Below are 7,667 nucleotides of genomic sequence, written 5' to 3' on the forward strand. Positions count from 1 at the left end.
TACACAACCACACTAGGCCCCAATTACTATTGTTTGTACCCCTAAAAGGCTAGGAGTAGGGGGAGTATGGAACAGGCAGCACCCTCAAACCTTCAGAAGTATGAGATGAACCCCAACAACTTGGAAAGGTGGATCTCTCTCACACGTACCAACACAGACTATCCCCCAATTTAACTGATCCCCAAAGGTTTTTGATTAAATAGCGGAATAGAAAATATGATCCAAAAAAAGTGTATGTATATCACACGTACACAACCACACTAGGCCCCAATTACTATTGTTTGTACCCCTAAAAGGCTAGATGAGGAGTAGGGGGAGTATGGAACAGGCAGCACCCTCAAACCTTCAGAAGTATGAGATGAACCCCAACAACTTGGAAAGGTGGATCTCTCTCACACGTACCAACACAGACTATCCCCCAATTTAACTGATCCCCAAAGGTTTTTGATTAAATAGCGGAATAGAAAATATGATCCAAAAAAAGTGTATGTATATCACACGTACACAACCACACTAGGCCCCAATTACTATTGTTTGTACCCCTAAAAGGCTAGATGAGGAGTAGGGGGGGTATGGAACAGGCAGCACCCTCAAACCTTCAGAAGTATGAGATGAACCCCAACAACTTGGAAAGGTGGATCTCTCTCACACATACCAACACAGACTATCCCCCAATTTAACTGATCCCCAAAGGTTTTTGATTAAATAGCGGAATAGAAAATATGATCCAAAAAAAGTGTATGTATATCACACGTACACAACCACACTAGGCCCCAATTACTATTGTTTGTACCCCTAAAAGGCTAGGAGTAGGGGGAGTATGGAACAGGCAGCACCCTCAAACCTTCAGAAGTATGAGATGAACCCCAACAACTTGGAAAGGTGGATCTCTCTCACACGTACCAACACAGACTATCCCCCAATTTAACTGATCCCCAAAGGTTTTTGATTAAATAGCGGAATAGAAAATATGATCCAAAAAAAGTGTATGTATATCACACGTACACAACCACACTAGGCCCCAATTACTATTGTTTGTACCCCTAAAAGGCTAGATGAGGAGTAGGGGGAGTATGGAACAGGCAGCACCCTCAAACCTTCAGAAGTATGAGATGAACCCCAACAACTTGGAAAGGTGGATCTCTCTCACACGTACCAACACAGACTATCCCCCAATTTAACTGATCCCCAAAGGTTTTTGATTAAATAGCGGAATAGAAAATATGATCCAAAAAAAGTGTATGTATATCACACGTACACAACCACACTAGGCCCCAATTACTATTGTTTGTACCCCTAAAAGGCTAGGAGTAGGGGGAGTATGGAACAGGCAGCACCCTCAAACCTTCAGAAGTATGAGATGAACCCCAACAACTTGGAAAGGTGGATCTCTCTCACACGTACCAACACAGACTATCCCCCAATTTAACTGATCCCCAAAGGTTTTTGATTAAATAGCGGAATAGAAAATATGATCCAAAAAAAGTGTATGTATATCACACGTACACAACCACACTAGGCCCCAATTACTATTGTTTGTACCCCTAAAAGGCTAGATGAGGAGTAGGGGGAGTATGGAACAGGCAGCACCCTCAAACCTTCAGAAGTATGAGATGAACCCCAACAACTTGGAAAGGTGGATCTCTCTCACACGTACCAACACAGACTATCCCCCAATTTAACTGATCCCCAAAGGTTTTTGATTAAATAGCGGAATAGAAAATATGATCCAAAAAAAGTGTATGTATATCACACGTACACAACCACACTAGGCCCCAATTACTATTGTTTGTACCCCTAAAAGGCTAGATGAGGAGTAGGGGGGGTATGGAACAGGCAGCACCCTCAAATCTTCAGAAGTATGAGATGAACCCCAAAAACTTGGAAAGGTGGATCTCTCTCACACGTACCAACACAGACTATCCCCCAATTTAACTGATCCCCAAAGGTTTTTGATTAAATAGCGGAATAGAAAATATGATCCAAAAAAAGTGTATGTATATCACACGTACACAACCACACTAGGCCCCAATTACTATTGTTTGTACCCCTAAAAGGCTAGATGAGGAGTAGGGGGAGTATGGAACAGGCAGCACCCTCAAACCTTCAGAAGTATGAGATGAACCCCAACAACTTGGAAAGGTGGATCTCTCTCACACGTACCAACACAGACTATCCCCCAATTTAACTGATCCCCAAAGGTTTTTGATTAAATAGCGGAATAGAAAATATGATCCAAAAAAAGTGTATGTATATCACACGTACACAACCACACTAGGCCCCAATTACTATTGTTTGTACCCCTAAAAGGCTAGGAGTAGGGGGAGTATGGAACAGGCAGCACCCTCAAACCTTCAGAAGTATGAGATGAACCCCAACAACTTGGAAAGGTGGATCTCTCTCACATGTACCAACACAGACTATCCCCCAATTTAACTGATCCCCAAAGGTTTTTGATTAAATAGCGGAATAGAAAATATGATCCAAAAAAAGTGTATGTATATCACACGTACACAACCACACTAGGCCCCAATTACTATTGTTTGTACCCCTAAAAGGCTAGATGAGGAGTAGGGGGGGTATGGAACAGGCAGCACCCTCAAATCTTCAGAAGTATGAGATGAACCCCAAAAACTTGGAAAGGTGGATCTCTCTCACACGTACCAACACAGACTATCCCCCAATTTAACTGATCCCCAAAGGTTTTTGATTAAATAGCGGAATAGAAAATATGATCCAAAAAAAGTGTATGTATATCACACGTACACAACCACACTAGGCCCCAATTACTATTGTTTGTACCCCTAAAAGGCTAGATGAGGAGTAGGGGGGGTATGGAACAGGCAGCACCCTCAAACCTTCAGAAGTATGAGATGAACCCCAACAACTTGGAAAGGTGGATCTCTCTCACACGTACCAACACAGACTATCCCCCAATTTAACTGATCCCCAAAGGTTTTTGATTAAATAGCGGAATAGAAAATATGATCCAAAAAAAGTGTATGTATATCACACGTACACAACCACACTAGGCCCCAATTACTATTGTTTGTACCCCTAAAAGGCTAGATGAGGAGTAGGGGGGGTATGGAACAGGCAGCACCCTCAAACCTTCAGAAGTATGAGATGAACCCCAACAACTTGGAAAGGTGGATCTCTCTCACACGTACCAACACAGACTATCCCCCAATTTAACTGATCCCCAAAGGTTTTTGATTAAATAGCGGAATAGAAAATATGATCCAAAAAAAGTGTATGTATATCACACGTACACAACCACACTAGGCCCCAATTACTATTGTTTGTACCCCTAAAAGGCTAGGAGTAGGGGGAGTATGGAACAGGCAGCACCCTCAAACCTTCAGAAGTATGAGATGAACCCCAACAACTTGGAAAGGTGGATCTCTCTCACACGTACCAACACAGACTATCCCCCAATTTAACTGATCCCCAAAGGTTTTTGATTAAATAGCGGAATAGAAAATATGATCCAAAAAAAGTGTATGTATATCACACGTACACAACCACACTAGGCCCCAATTACTATTGTTTGTACCCCTAAAAGGCTAGATGAGGAGTAGGGGGAGTATGGAACAGGCAGCACCCTCAAATCTTCAGAAGTATGAGATTGTGTTCACTGTACCCCACAAAGATTGAGTTCACTGCACCCCACAATGATTGTGTTCACTGCACCCCACAAAGATTGTGTTCACTGCACCTCACAAAGATTGTGTTCACTGTACCCCCCAAAGATTGTGTTCACTGCACCCCACAAAGATTCTGTTCACTGTACCCCACAAAGATTGTGTTCACTGCACCCTAAAAGGATGTTGTTCACTGCACCCCACAAAGATTGTGTTCACTGCACCCTAAAAGGATGTTGTTCACTGCACCCCAAAAAGATTGTGTTCACTGTACCCCCCCAAAGATTGTGTTCACTGCACCCCACAAAGATTGTGTTCACTGCACCCCAAAAAGATTGCGTTCACTGTACCCCCCAAAGATTGTGTTCACTGCACCCCAAAAAGATTGTGTTCACTGTACCCCCCAAAGATTGTGTTCACTGCACCCCACAAAGATTCTGTTCACTGTACCCCACAAAGATTGTGTTCACTGCACCCCAAAAAGATTGTGTTCACTGTACCCCCCCAAAGATTGTGTTCACTGCACCCCACAAAGATTCTGTTCACTGCACCCCACAAAGGATTTTGTTCACTGCACCCCAAAAAGATTGTGTTCACTGCACCCCAAAAAGGATTTTGATCACTGCACCCCAAAAAGGATGTTGTTCACTGCACCCCAAAAATGATTTTGTTCACTCCACCCCAAAAAGATTGTGTTCACTGCACCCCACAAAGATTGTGTTCACTGCACCCCAAAAAGATTGTGTTCACTGTACCCCCCAAAGATTGTGTTCACTGCACCCCACAAAGATTCTGTTCACTGTACCCCACAAAGATTGTGTTCACTGCACCCCAAAAAGATTGTGTTCACTGCACCCCAAAAAGGATGTTGTTCACTGCACCCCAAAAAGGATGTTGTTCACTCCACCCCAAAAAGATTGTGTTCACTGCACCCCACAAAGATTGTGTTCACTGCACCCCAAAAAGATTGTGTTCACTGCACCCCAAAAATGATTTTGTTCACTGCACCCCAAAAAGGATTTTGTTCACTGCACCCCAAAAAGGATGTTGTTCACTCCACCCCAAAAAGATTGTGTTCACTGCACCCCAAAAAGATTGTGTTCACTGCACCCCACAAAGGATTTTGTTCACTGCACCCCAAAAAGATTGTGTTCACTGCACCCCAAAAAGGATGTTGTTCACTGCACCCCAAAAAGGATTTTGTTCACTGCACCCCAAAAAGATTGTGTTCACTGCACCCCACAAAGGATTTTGTTCACTGCACCCCACAAAGATTGTGTTCACTGCACACCAAAAAGGATTGTGTTCACTGCACCCCAAAAAGATTTTGTTCACTGCACCCCAAAAAGATTGTGTTCACTGCAGCCCAAAAAGATTGTGTTCACTGCAGCCCAAAAAGATTGTGTTCACTGCAGCCCAAAAAGATTGTGTTCACTGCAGCCCAAAAAGATTGTGTTCACTGCAGCCCAAAAAGATTGTGTTCACTGCAGCTCACACACAGAAAAATGGATGTGGATCACTGACACCTGCCTATCTCCAATCCCACACCACACAGCAATATCGATTGTAGTTTGTAGAACACAGTTTCCCTAAAATTCAGCAGACTCTGTCCCTAACAGGATTGAGAAGAGATCGTAGATCAGGATTGAGTGCAGATTCACCCCACCCCCCACACAGCAATATCGATTGTAGTTTGTAGAAGACACTGACCCTATAATTCAGCAGACTCTATCCCTAAAATGCCTACAACTCGCCCTGCCTAAACACTCCGACCTGTCCCTCAATTCTATCCGGACACAAATGGTTTTTTCCTGCCTATCTTTCCCTAATCAGCAGCCAGCACATTGATGTGTGCTCTGTCCCTTAGCTAAGCAGCAGAATGACGCTGCTGCGGCGGCTGCCTCGAACTTATAAAGACTTGGTCACATGCTTCAGACGGCCAATCACAGCTACTAAGACATTTGCAGGCATGGCTGGGATGGCTTAAGGCACACCAGTTAAACGATTGTTGATTGGCTGTTGAAAGCCCGCCATGAAAAGAGCGCCAAAGCATGCAAAACCCGGAAATAAAACGACCGAACACGGATTTTTACCCGAACATACAGTAAAGTGTCCGTGTCCGTGTTCGGGTAAAAAAAATCCAATTATTCGGTACGAACACGAATAATACAGTCCGTGTTCGCTCAACACTATTGCTGGCCACTAAGCAGTTCCTGACTATTGTAATAAAGCACTTATTTAAGGTATACTCAGACAAGGTGTTAGACATGTATAAGCCCCAGCACACTCATTTTTAAAAATTGAAACTCTTCCATTACATATGATAACTTTTGCTGTGAGTCTTTTGCTTGCTTGTGGCCCAGAAGTCAAAGCATATTATATGGGTACAAGAAGGCTTTTGTTTTATTTAACCACTTCAGCTACGAAAGGTAGCATGCCATTTTTTGCAATACAGTTACTTTAACTTTCTATTGCGTGGTCGTACAACACTGTAGCCAAATAAAATTAAAATGAATGTGTTTTTTTCCCCGAACAAATAGAGCTTTCTTTTGGCGGTGTTGGATCACCTCTGCGGTTTTTATTTTTTGCGCTATAAACAAAAAAAGGGCGACAATTTAGAAGAAAAAAACATTTTTTTTTTACATTCTGCTTTAAAACTTATCCAATAAAAAAATGTAAGAAATCAAATTTCTTCATCAATTTAGGCCAATATGTATTCTGTTACATGTTTTTGGTTAAAAAAAACAAAAAACAATAAGTGTATATTGATTGGTTAGCCAAAAGTTATAGCGTCTACAAACTATGGGATATTTTATGGAATTTTTATTTTTGTTTAGCGACTTATAGCGGCACTGTGACATTGCGGACAGCTCAGAGACTAAGTGACACTTTTGACACTATGTTTGGGGACCAGTGACACTAATACAGGGATCAGTGCTAAAAAACATGCACTGTCATATTACTAATTACACTGGCAGGGAAGGAGTTAACATCAGGGGCGATCAAAGTGTTAAATGTGTTCCCTGGGAGTGCTTGCTAACTGTGTGGGGAGTGCTTTGACTGGGGGAAGACAGAAATCTGTGTTCCTGCTTAGCAGAAACTCAGGATCTCTATCTTCCTCTCTCACTGAATGGCAATTTGCCTTGTTTACATAGGCAGACCGCCATTCTGGTTCTCTCTGGAATGATTGCCAGGTGCCGGTTAATATTGGGTCTGCCGGCATGCGCGCCCCTAGACCTGGAAATAAAGAGGACATACAGGTATGTGATTTTGCGCTGAAGGACCGCCCTGCCGCAGTGCATGTACGTGGGGTAGTTCGGAAGCAATTAACCATGCCCCTTTAAGCCCCTCCCACTGTTAATGCAATTTGGCAACACCCACTGTTTACAACGGCACACTGTATGTGTCACATTATTTTTCTGCTTGGGATGCCCAAAGGTGCCCCAATTCTTTTACAAGCCTAGTGATGCCCCTGATCCGACTTTAGATAATGTTTGCCGAAATAGGGATGATCGAACTTTTGAAAAGTTTGGTTCGACCAGAACACCCGAATTTCCCGAAAGTTCGGTTTGGATTCCAGAACCCTATTGAAATCAATGGGACCCGAACTTCTGGAATCAAAAAACACAATTTTGAAGCCCTAAAACCCAATAAATGCCCCTAAAAGGTGCCTAGGTCATGCCCCAGGGACTATTAATCACACAAAAAAAAGTTCTTAAAAATTGTCGTTTTTGATAGAAAGCCAATTATTGAAAAAAAATATTGAAAAAAAAAAAAGAGATTTCTTTGGATTTAGTGTCTGGGGGTCTTAAAAGTGTACCTGTGAAGTTTCAGCTCTGTAGCATGTCCAGAACCAGAAAAAAAAAGATAATTTTTCTCAGAATTTGGGCGTTTTTGTTTCAGGCATTTATTGGGCGTTTTTTGGGCGTCTTTGGAGGCAGGCATGACATCTGAACTTCTGTATAGGGGTATATATATATATAAATATATATATATATATGTGTGTGTGTGTGTATATGTATA

This window comes from Pelophylax lessonae (genome assembly GCF_965119305.1).
Source record: "Pelophylax lessonae genome assembly, chromosome: 7".
NCBI lineage: Eukaryota > Metazoa > Chordata > Amphibia > Anura > Ranidae > Pelophylax > Pelophylax lessonae.